The sequence below is a fragment of the Trichechus manatus genome, unplaced genomic scaffold, assembly GCF_000243295.1.
Source record: "Trichechus manatus latirostris isolate Lorelei unplaced genomic scaffold, TriManLat1.0 scaffold00157, whole genome shotgun sequence".
In the NCBI taxonomy this organism is placed as follows: domain Eukaryota; kingdom Metazoa; phylum Chordata; class Mammalia; order Sirenia; family Trichechidae; genus Trichechus; species Trichechus manatus.
Genome location: NW_004444093.1, coordinates 4,957,830 through 4,970,997, shown reverse-complemented (window position 1 = coordinate 4,970,997; position 13,168 = coordinate 4,957,830).

Sequence of the window (13,168 nt, the reverse complement as noted above, 5' to 3'; positions counted from 1 at the left end):
TGACTGTGATTTCCTTCCAGCTTCTTTTGATGCTTCCTGCGTTGTTTAGTATTTTCCCTGTAGAATCCTTCAACGTTTCATCTTGAGGCTTGAATTTTTTCTTCAGTTCTTTCAGCTTGAGAAATGCTGACTGTGTTCTTCCCTTTTGGTTTCCTAACTCCAGGTCTTTGCACGTTTCATTATAATGCTTTAGTTTGTCTTCTTAAGTCGCCCTTTGAAATCTTCTGTTCAGCTGTTTTACTTTATCATTTCTTCCTTTCCCTTTAGCTGCTCTACGTTCAAGAGTAAGTTTCAGAGTCTCTTTCGACATCCATTTTGGTCTTTTCTTTCTGTCCTATCTTTTTAATGACCTTTTGCTTTCTTCATGTATGATGTCCTTGATGTCATTCCACAACTCGTCTTGTCTTTGGTCATTAGTGTTCAGTGCATCAAATCTATTCTTGAGATGGTCTCTAAATTCAGTGGGATATACTCAAGGTCGTATTTTGGCTCTCACAGACTTGTTCTAATTTTCTTCAGCTTCAACCTGAACTTTCATATGAGAAATTGATGGTCTGTTCCACAGGCAGCCCCTGGCCTTGTTCTGACTGATGATATTGAGCTTTTCCATCATCTTTTTCCACAGATGTAGTCTATTTGACTCCTGTGTATTCCATCTGGTGAGGTCCCATGTGTATAGTCACCTTTTATGTTGTTGACAGAAGATATTTTCAATGAATAAGACATTGGTCTTGGAAAATTCTATTATTCGGTCTCCGACATCATTTCTGTCACCAAGGCCATATTTTCCAACTACTGATCCGTCTTCTTTGTTTCCAACTTTTGCATTCCAGTCACCAGTAATTATCAATGCATCTTGATTGCAATTGATCAATTTTAGACTGCAGAAGTTGGTAAAAATCTTCAGTTTCCTCATCTTTGGCATTAGTGGTTGGTGCGTAAATTTGAATAATGGTCATATTAACTGGACTTCTTGTAGGTGTGTGGATATTATCCTATCACTGAAAGCATTGTACTTCAGGATAAATCTTGAAATGTTCTTTTTGATGATGAATGCAATGCCATTTGTCTTCAATTTGTCATTCCCAGCATAGTAGACCACATGATTCTCTCATTCAAAATGGCAAATATTAGTCCTTTTCAGCTCACTAATGCCTAGGATATTGATTTTTATGACATCCATTTCTTTTTGACAACTTCCATTTTCCTAGATTCATACTTGCTACATTCCATGTTCCAATTTTTAATGGATATTTGCAGCTGTTTCTTCTCATTTTGAGTTGTGCCACCTCAGCAAATGAACGTCCTGGAAGCTTTACTCTATCTACATCATTAAGATTGACCTACTTTGAGGAGATAGCTCTTCCCCACTGGTATTTTGACTGCCTTCTTCCTAAGGGGCTCATCTTCAGGCACTATACCAGAGAATATTACGCTGCTATTCATAAGGTTTTCACTGGCCAATTTTTTCAGAAGTAGACGGCCGGGTCCTTCTTTCTAGTCTGTCTTAGTCTGGAAGTTCCACTGAAACCTGTCCACCATGGGTACCCTGCTGGTATTTGAAATACTGGTGGCATTTCTTCCAGCATCATAGCAACAGGCAAGCCACCACAGTATGACAAACTGACAAATGCATGGGGGGGGGGAGCATGGTAAGACCAGTGAATTCCGTGAACACGGGCCCATTGCCGCACCTCATTTGCTCTGAAGTGGGTCTCTTGATCTGAGGCAATGCTGTGTTGGATACCGTGATGGTGAATAAGACGTTCTGTAAATCCACAGATGGTAGTTTTGGCAGAATCATTGCATGCAGGGCAGGCAAATCCACATCCAGAGTGTCTACCCCAGTAAGAACAAAATGCTGCTCTTTCCATGATGGAAGTGGTCCAATGTAATCAACGTGCTACCGGGTTGCTGACTGATCACCTCGAGGAATGGTGCCATAATGGGAACTCAGTGTGAATCTCTGCTGCTGGCAGATTGGGCATTTAGTAGTGGCTGTAGCCAAGTTGGCCTTGGTGAGTGGAAGTCCATAATGCTGAGCCCATGCATAACCTCCATCCCTGCCACTATAGCCACTTTGTGCATGAGCTCATTGGGCAATGATGGGGGTGGCTGGGGAAAGAGGATGACTGGTTTCCACAAAAACATTGTTCTATCCACTTGATTGTTAAAATCCTCTGCTGAAACCACCCTTTGTTGAGCATTCACATGAGACAAATATATTCACTTCTTTGGCCCATTCGGAGATGTCTATCCACATACCTCTTTCTCATACCTCCTTTCCTCCAATTTTCTGATCATGTTGCTTCGGAGTCCCTGACCATCCAGCCAAACCATTGGCCACAGGCTATGAACCAGTATACAATCACACATCTGGCCATTTCTCCTTCCAAGCAACGTGAACAGCTAGGTGCACTACTCAAAGTTCTGCCCGTTTGGAGGATCTCCCTTCACCATTGTCCTTCAGGGAGGTCCCAGAAAGGGGCTGTAGTACTGCCGCTGTCCATTTTTGAGTAGTGAGTGCATATCACGCAGAACCATCTATAAACCAGGCAAAGTTTTCTCTTTCTCAGTCAGCTGTTCATAAGGAACTCTCCATGAGGCCATAGGTGCAGACTGGGAGATGGAAGGTAAATGTGACAGGAGTGGAGACCATGGGCATTTAGGCCACTTTCTCATGCAACTTGCATGTGCCTTCAGGTCCTGCTTGGGCCCAATCTCATATATACCACTTCCATTTAATGATGGAGTGCTGTTGTGCTCATCTGACTTTATGACTAAGGGTCACGATGGGCGTCTCAGGCTGCATGGTGACTTTGTGGCCCATGGTTAAGTGTTCAGTCTATTAAGGCCCAATAACAAGCTAAAAGTTGTTTCTCAAAAGGAGAGTAGTTACCTGTAGAGGCTGACAGGGCTTTGCCCTAAAATCCTAAGGATCTGCTCTATGATTCACCAATATGGACCTGTCAAAGACTCCAAACAGCATCTCTCTGTTTCACTGACACTTCAAGCACCATTGGATCAGCCAGATCATATGGCCCAAGTGGCAGAGAAACTTCCACGGCAGCCTGAACCTGTTGCAGAGCCTTCTCTTGTTCTGGGCCCCACTCAAAACTAGCTGCTTTTCGAGTCACTTGGTAAATAGGCCAGAGTAGCACATGCAAGTGAGGAATATATTGCGCCCATAATCCAAAGAAACTCATCAGGTGTTGTGCCTCTTTTTTAGTCATGGGAGGGGCCAGATGCAATAACTTACTCTTCACTTTAGAAGGACTATTTTGGCATGCCCCATACCACTGGACCCCTAGAAATTTCACCGAGGTGGAAGGCACCTGAATTTTTGTCAGATTAATTTTGTACCATCTAGCACACAAATGTTTTATCAATAAGCCCAAAGTTATTGACGCTTCTTCCTTACTAGGTCCAGTCAGCATAATGCCATGAATGTAATGGGCCAGTGGTACATCTTGTGGAAAGGAAAGGTGACCAATGTCCCTGTGAACTAAATTATGACATAGGACTGGAGAGTTGATATACCCCTGAGGTAGGACAGTGAAGATGTATTTCTGACCTTGCCAGGTGAAGGCAAACTGCTTCTGGTGGTCCTTCCAAACAGGCATGGAGAAAAAGCCATTAGCCAGACCAGTAGCTGCATACCAGTTACCAGGAGATGTATTAATTTACTCAAGCAATGAATCCACACCTGGAACAGCAGCTGCAATTGGAGTCACTACCTGGTTAAGTTTTCAATAATCCACTGTTATTCTCCAAGATCCATCTGTTTTTTTCACAGGCAAAATAGGCGAGTTGAATAGAGATGTGGTGCATCCTTCAATCCTTGATGGTGGCACTAATCTGTGCAGTCCCTCCAGGGATAAGGTATTGCTTTTGGTTTACTATTTTTGTAGGTAGGGGCAGTTTTAATGACTTCCACTTGGTTTTTCCTACCATAATAGCCCTTACTTCACTTGTCAGGTATCCAATGTGGGGGTTCTGCCAGTTGTTGAGCTTATCTATTCCAATTATGCATTCTGGAACTGGGGAAATCACTATAGGATTAGTTTGGGGACCCACTCTACCCACTGTGAGCCAAATCTGAGCTCAGACCTGACTTCTATATGCCTCCACTCTGGTGGGCTACAGTGATGTTTTGGGTCTCCTGGAATTAATGTCAGTTCAGAGCCAGTATCAAGTAAGCCCTGAAAAGTCTGATTATATCCTTTCCCCCAGTGAACAGTCACTCAAGTAAAAGGCCATAGAGTTCCTTTGAGGAAGGTGGGAAGAAAGATTAACATATAAATTTTTGGCAGTGTAATGGGGTCCTTCCTCAAGGGGACTGGGCCTCCCCTTCATTCAAAGGGTTGTGGGTCTGTAAACTGGCTCAAGTCTGGGATTTGATTGCAGTGCCATGACTATGTTGGCAATTCAAGTTAGATTGCCATTCACTTGACCTAGAATTTTTCCGCTTGTACAGATCAAGTAACTATTTATTAAATTTCTGATCTATTTCACTCCTAGGGACATCATAACTAAGTAGTCAACACGATAAGTCCATAGAGTCAGATTATTCTGATTACTGCTTTGATACCACTATCATTATGGTAATAATACCCACCTTGTCTTTGTTGATTGAGTACCACCACTTGGGCCCTACTACCACAGGGTCCCATAAGCCCCATTGCAGTTAGGTGTCTTAATTCAGTTAGGGCAGTACCCACTGTCACATCTGACTTATATGAAATTGCAATCACAGCAGTTTTCAAGGTTGCTGGGGTTTCCTTCACAAATTTGTTCCTCATAGTTGTGGTAAAAGGTGTGTCCTCTGGGCCCTCCATGTGTGGGTCTGTGGGTCTAACCTGATAAATCCGCTCTAACATGCCAATTTCCCTAAGCCTTTGGATTCCTTCTTCTACGCTATACCAAAGCAGGTCTGGCACTTCAACTTGATTTAATGTGGGCCACCGTGTAATCCATGATTCAGCAAACTTATTCACAGAGTCACTATACCAAAAAGAATTGGTGGATGTTCAACCATTTCAGGAGGTTGCATATGATCAGGAACTGACGGTACTGAAGGAAGAAGTCCAAGCTGCACTGAGGGCATTGACAGAAAACAAGGCTGCAGGAATTGACAGAATATCAGTTGAGAGGTTTCAACAAACCGATGCAGTGCTAGAAGTGCTCATTCATTTATGCCAAGAAATTTGGAAGGCAGCTACCTGGCCAACCAACTGGAAGAGATCCATATTTATGCTTATTCCTAAGAAAGGAGATCCAACTAAATGCAGAAATTATTAAACAATATCATTACTATCACATGCAAGTAAAATTTTGCTGAAGATCTTTCAAAAGCGGCTGCAGCAGTATATCGACAGGGAACTGCTAGAAATTCAAGCCAGATTCAGAAGAGGATGTGGAACCAGGGATATCATTGCTGATGTCAGATGGATCCTGGCTGAAAGCAGGGAATACCAGAAAGATGTTTACCTGTATTTTATTGAGTATGCAAGGGCATTGGACTGTGTGTTTCATAACAAATTATGGATAACATTGCAAAGAATGGGAATTCCAGAACACTTGATTGTGCTTATGAGGAACCTGTACATATATCAAGAGGCAGTCATTCGAACAGAACAAGGGGATACTGCATGGTTTAAAGTTAGGAAGGGTGTGTGTCAGGGTTATAACCTTTTGCCATACCTATTCAATCTCTATGCTGAGCAAATAATCTGAGAAACTGGACTATATGAAGAAGAGCAGGGCATCAAGACTGGAGGAAGACTCATTAAAAACCTGAATTATGCAGATGACACAACCTTGCTTGCTGAAAGTGAAGACGACGTGAAGCACTTACTGATGAAGATCAAAGACCATAGCCTTCAGTATGGTTTACACCTCAACATAAAGAAAACAGAAATCCTCACAACTGGACCAATAAGCAACATCATGATAAACAGAGAAAAGATTGAAGTTGTCAAGGATTTCATTTTATTTGGATCCACAATCAAGACTCATGGAAGCAGCAGTCAAGAAATCAAAAGACACATTGCGTTGGGCAAATCTGCTGCTAAAGACCTCTTCAAAGTGTTGAAAAGCAAACATGTCACCTTGAAGACTAAGGTGTGCCTGACCCAAGCCATGGCGTTTTCAGTCACCTCATATGCATGTGAAAGCTGGACGATGAATAAGGAAGACTGAAGAAGAATTGACGCCTTCAAATTGTGGTGTTGGAGAAGAATATTGAATATACCATGGACTGTCAAAAGAATGAACAAATCTATCTTGGAAGAGGTATGACCAGGATGCTCCTTAGAAGCAAGGTGGTGAGACTAGTCTCACATACTTTGGACATGTTATCAGGAGGGATCAGTCCCTGGAGAAGGACATCATGCTTGGTAAAGTAGAGAGTCAGCGAATAAGAGGAAGACCCTCAATGAGATCGATTGACATAGTGGCTGCAGCAATGGGCTTAAGCATAACAACTATTATGAGGATGGCACAGGACCGGGAAGTGTTTCATTCTGTCGTACATGGGGTCACTGAGTTGGAATCGACTCGACGGCACCTAACAACAACATCAAGGCACAGGTAGAAACTTTGAGGTTGTTTATGCGGCACTTGAGCTGTGACTCTGAATCCCAGAGCTCATCTCTTTCTTTTACCACTTTGTCTAGCGAAAGTAGGACCAACCAACCAGCTTCCTTATACTTATAATTATGACAAAATTTTAGAGTCTCACCTCTCACCAATACCTGATCTATTGATGATTATATTTTGTGTATTTCTATTGCCACCTCATGCCATGGATTAGTGGTGCTCTCTTTACTACTGGAGCAGAGTCATCAACATCTTTAAGACTAACCAGACTTGAGAACCAATTTAGAAAACTCATCCTTATAGTTTAGTTTCTCTAGAACAACTCTTAGTACCAAATGTCATATGCTGGGTTCTCTAGAGAAGCAAAACCAGTGAAGTGTGTGTGTGTGTGTGTGTGTGTGTGTGTGTGTGTATATATATACATATATATATACATATATATAAAGAAAGATATTTGTATCGAAATGGCTCATGTGGTTGTAGAGGCTGGAAAGTCCCAAGTCCCTCGGTCAGGCTGGAGGCTTCTCCTAACTCATATAGCTGCAGTGGCTGGTGAACCCAAGATCACAGGTCAGACAGCAGGCCTCTGGCTCACAGGCTGTGGAGGCTGACATATCCCAAGATTGGCATGTAAGCTGCTAGCTCAATTCCCAAGAACTGGAGGTCAGATGAACAGGAGCCAGCTGTGGGATCCAGAGCGATCAAAAGCCAGCGAGCTTCGCCAGAAAGTCCATATATATTGGATTCAGGCCACGCCCCCAAAGAAACTCCCTTTCAACTGATTGGCTGCTCAAAGCAGATCTCATCATGGAGGTTATTACATTATATCAGATCTCATTATGGAGGTGATTACATAGCTGACAAATTTCATCATAACTGCCACACCACCGAGACTCATGGCCCAGCCAAGTTGACACACAATCTTAAACATCATAACCATAAATGAACTAGACCTAGAAAACATATATAGAGCACTCCACCAAACAACAGCAGAATACACATTCTTCTCGTGTGCACAAAGATTATTCTCTAGGATAGACCATATATTGGGCCACAAAACAAGTTACAATAAATTTAAAAAGATTGAAAGCATACAAAATATCTTCTCTGACCACAACAGAATGAAATTAGAAATCAATAACAAGGAAAACTGGGAAAATCACAAATACGTGGAAATTAGGCAACACACTATTAAACAGCCAGAGCCCTGGGGCTTAGTGGTTCAGAGCTCGGCTGCTAACCAAAAGGTCAGCAGTTCAAATCCACCAGCCGCTCCTTGGAAACCCTATGGGGCAGTTCTACTCTGTCCTATAGGGTCTTTATGAGTCAGAATTGACTCGATGGCAACGGGTTTAGTTTTTGTTTCTTTTTTATTAAACAGCCAATGGGTCAAAGAAAAAAACCACAAGTGAAATTGAAAATACTTTGAGATGAATGAAAATGAAAGTACAACTTACCAAAACTTGTGGGATGCAGCAAAGGAAGTGCTCATAGGGAAACTTATATCTATAAATGCCTATATTAAAAAGGAAGATCTCAAAACCAAAAATAGTTTACTAGTAAAAAAAAAAATGTCTGCCTTGAACATTATGTTTGTCTTGGTTATCTAGTGCTGCTATAACAGACATATTGCAAGTTGATGGCTTTATCAAAGATAAATTTATTCTTTCAATACAGTCTAGGAGGCTAGAAGTTCGAATTCAGGGTACCAGCTCCAGGGGAAGGCTTTCTCTCTCTGTTGGTTCTGGGGGAGGGTCTTTGTCATCAATCTTCCCCTGGACTAGGAGCTTCTCAGCACAGGAACCCCAGGTCCAGAGGACCTGCTCTGTTCCCAGCACTTCTTTCTTGGTGGTATGATGTCCCCCTTCTCTGCTCGCTTCTCTCTTATATCTCAAAAGAGATTGACTTAAAACACAACCTAATCTTGTAGATTGAGTCCTACCTTATTAACATAACTGCCTCTAATCCTGCCTCATTAACATCAGAGAGGTAAGATTTATAACACACAAGAAACTCACATCAGATGACAAAATGGTGGACAATCACACAATACTGGGTATCGTGGCCTGGCCAAGTTGACACACATTTTTGGGGGACATAATTCAATCCATAACAATGCACTTTTAAGAACTATATGGGAACAATTTGACAACAGCAACTTGAAAGATTAGATAGGAAGCTTAGGGGGCAGTGAGTTTATGTTAATGGGTGAGGAACAATTCAGAAAAAGGAGAATGAGAATGATTGCACAACTCAAAGAATGTAATCAATGTCACTGAATTGTACATATAGAAACTGTTGAACATACTGCCATACTGTTAGAGGTCCCAGATAGTCAAAACAAAGAAGAAAAAAGGTGGAGGAATCACACTTACTGATTTCAAACTGTACTACAAAGCTACAATAATCAAAACAGTGTGGTTCTGGTACAAACATAGACATATAGACCAAAGGAACAGAATTGAGAGTCCAAAAATAAACCCACACATCTATGAACAATTTATTTTTGACAAGGGTGCCAAGCCTATTCAATAGGGAAACAAACAAATGGTGCTGGGACAACTGGATTTCCACATGGCCCAGCCAAGTTGACACACAATCTTAAACATCATAACCATAAATGAACTAGACCTAGAAAATATATATAGAGCACTGTGTATATTCTCAACAACAACAAAACAAATAAAAAATTTTGGCAAGGAAGATCTCAAGTCAATAGCTTAATGTTACATCTTGAGGAACTAGCAAAAGGAATAAACTAAGCCCAAAACTAGCAGAAGGAAGGAAATAATAAAGATTAGAGTGGAGATAACCAAGATAGAGAATAGGAAAACAATCAGGAGAATCAATGAAACCAAAAGTTCATTTGAAAAGATCAATAAAATCGACAAACCTTTACCTAGACTGACAAAGAAAACAGAGAAGATGCAAATAACTAAAATCAGAAATGAAAGTGGGAACATTACTAACTGACCCTACAGAAATAAGAAGGTTATAAGAGAATCATATGAAATGTATGTCAACAAATGAGATAATCTAGATGAAATGGACAAATTCCTAGAAACATATAAATTATCTAAATTGGCTCAAGAAGAAATAGAACATTGCAACAGACCTATAACAAGTTGTAAAAGATAGCATGGTGGTGTCAGACCCAGTCTAACTTCACAAGTGGGGAGGAGAGAGAATCAAGATCATCAACCTAAGGCTGGTTCCTATGAGGTAGAGGTCTAACATACCTCCACCTTCCAACTTTTTACCAATTCTACCACCAGCCAGCCCTCTTATGACACTCTCTACTTCTCTGCTGGGTTTGATAATTCTTTGCAATGGCCACACAGAATCCAGAGACTATATTCACAGTTATAGGGTTTATTAGGGAAGTAACAGGTTATATACTTCAGGATCAGGAATGACTCAGGATACAATTCTTCGGTCAGGACAGCTTTTTGGCCATGCCAACAAGCAGGCCCCTCTCTCAGCGCTCGGCCCCTGGGCCCCAGACCTGCTTGGGCAAGTGTTACAAAGCTCTTTAGCTCCACCAATGTGTGCCTGGAGGCACCCCACTCAGCCAGCAAGCCTCCTGCTCAGCTCTCTCGCGCCGTGTGTTAGCATGTCCACTGTAGCTGCCTCACTCCGTGGGCTAGGAAGCCCACTCCTGCCAGTCCCCTGGTTCTGCTGCTGCCATTTCTCTGCTATGCTTGCTGTCGCTTCTCACCATCTCACACTTTCTCTGGTGTTACAGCTTTCTGTCTCCTGGGTCTAGGAGGTTCTCAGCGCAAGGACTCTGGTTCCAAAGGATGTGCTCCACTCCTGGCTCTTCTTGGTGGTAGTGAGGTCCCCTTTTCCTGCTTCTGGGATGGCTCATTTTCAGCCTAACCTAAACCAACCCCACCGCCATCAAGTGAGTCCGACTCAGCGACCCTATAGGACAGAGTAGAACTGCCCCATAGGGTTTCCAAGGCTGTAAATCTTTACCGAAGCAGACTGTCACGTCTTTCTCCCACAAAACAGCTGGTGGGTTCAAACCTCTGACCTTTCAGTTAGCAGCTGAATGCTTTAACACTGCACCGCCAGGGCTCCTTATTTTAAGCCTAGCGGGATGGTAAAACTGTCCAATCCCCTACAAGGGTTCCATATACCTTATTTGCATAGCCCCACCTTATTTACATTATTTGCACCTTATTTACATTATTAGCAGGTGGTCCAATCACCTTGGTGGGTCCAAAGCACCTTATTTGCATAGTCCCACCCAATCATTTTGTGGGAGTCACAAGACCATGAATGGCTAGAAGGGCCATAGTAAGTAATTCACTGCACTGCACAGGTGAAAAGATTGAATAAGTAATCAAAAACTTCCCAAAAAAGAAAAGTCCAGGGCCAGATAGCTTCACTGGTGAATTCTACTACACATTTAAAGAAGAATCAACACCAATCCTCAAAATCTTCCAAAAAATACAACAGGAAGGAACGTATCTTAACTCATCCTATGAGGCCAGCATTAACCCAATACCAAAGCCAGATAAAGATACCACAAGAAAACTACACGTCAATATCCCTTTTGCGTATAGATGCAAAAATAGTTGCTCAAGAAAATATTAGCAAACTAAATCCAACAGCATATCAAATCATTATACATCATGACCAAGTGGGATTTATCCCAGGAATGCAACGGTCATTCAACATAAGAAAATCAATCAGTGCAATAATACCACATTAGTAGAATGAGGGAGAAAAAAAAGACACAAGATCATCTCAGTTGGTGTAGTAAACCATTTGACAAAATCCAACACCCTTTCATGATAAAAACGTTTAGCAAACTACGAATAGAAGGGAAAATAAGCAACATGACAAAAGGCATTTATGAAAAAGCCGTAGTGAACATCGTACTCAATGGTGAAAGACTGAAAGCTTTCTCCCCAAGATTAGAAACAAGACAAGGATGCCCACTTTCACCACTGCTATTCAACATTGTACTGGAAGTTCTAGTCAGAGCAGCTAGGCAAGGGGAAAAAAAGGCATCCAAGTTGAAAAAGAAGTAAAACTATTTCTATTTGCAGATGACGTGTTTCTATATATACAGAAAATCCCAAAGAACTCCTAAGAAAGCTACTAGAGCTAATGAACAAATTCAGCAAAGTGGCAGGGTACAAACAACACACAAAGATCAGTTGTGTTTCTATGTATCAGCAATGAACAATCCAAAAAGGAAATTAAGAAAACAATTCCATTAACAATAGCATCTAAAAGAATAAAATACCTGGGAATGAATTTAACCAAGGAAGTGAAAGACTTATATACTGCAAACTGTAAGACATTGCTGAAAGAAATTAAGGAAGACCTAAATAAATGGAAAGACATCCTGTGTTCATAGATTGGCAGACTTAGTATTGTTCAGATGTCAGTACTGCTTCAAAGCAATCCACAGATTTCAGTGCAATCTCTAACAAATTTCCAACAGACTTTTTTTTTGCAGAAATGTAAAAGCCAATCTCCAAATTCCACTTCTATTGTTAGAGGTCCCAGATAGTCAAAACAAAGAAGAAAAAAGGTGGAGGAATCACACTTACTGATTTCAAACTGTACTACAAAGCTACAATAATCAAAACAGTGTGGTTCTGGTACAAACATAGACATATAGACCAAAGGAACAGAATTGAGAGTCCAAAAATAAACCCACACATCTATGAACAATTTATTTTTGACAAGGGTGCCAAGCCTATTCAATAGGGAAACAAACAAATGGTGCTGGGACAACTGGATTTCCACATGAAAAAGCATGAAGCTTGACCCATACCTTACATATATACCAAAATTAACTCAAAATGGATCAACAATCTAAATAAAACAGCTAAAACCATAAAACTCATAGAAGAAAACAAAGGAGGAAATCTTTAGGACCTTGTTTTGGTAATGGATTCTTAGATATGAAACCAAAAGCACGAGCAATAAGAACAAAAAAGGTAAGTTGGACTTCATCAAAATAAAAAACTTTTGTGCATCAAAAGACATTATCAAGAAAGTGAAAAGACAACATACAGAATGGGAGAAAATATTTGCAAACCATATATCTGATAAGGGTTTAGTATCCAGAATAGATAAACAACTTCTACAACTCAACAAAAAGAAAAAAAAATTATTTAAATGGGCTTCTTGGACCTCAGAAGGTCTGTCTGGACCGGCACACTCAACCCAGCATAAGGCCTTGGCCAAGGGCATCAGTCCTGTTAAAAGCAGTACATTCTGAGTCCCACGTTCAGGGCCTGGCTTGGTTTCTTAGAGCCTTGTAGCCTTCACTGGTGGTGCTAGTTGCTAATCTGTAAAATAGGGTGAAATCACTGAGTACCCAGGAGGGACTCTCCAACAATACTAACTACCCGCCAACACTTGATTATCTCCAGGCATCCGGTCACCTTGGCCTGGGCTCCCTTCTGCCCCCTCATCCACCAACCAGGGCTTGAGCCTAGACAGGCTGGACCTTGGATTCTTGGGGTTCTGTCAATAAGGACAGGAGGCTTGGGGGTAGAGGAGGAAGTAGAGAGATTGCCTGATATTCTCCACTTCCCAG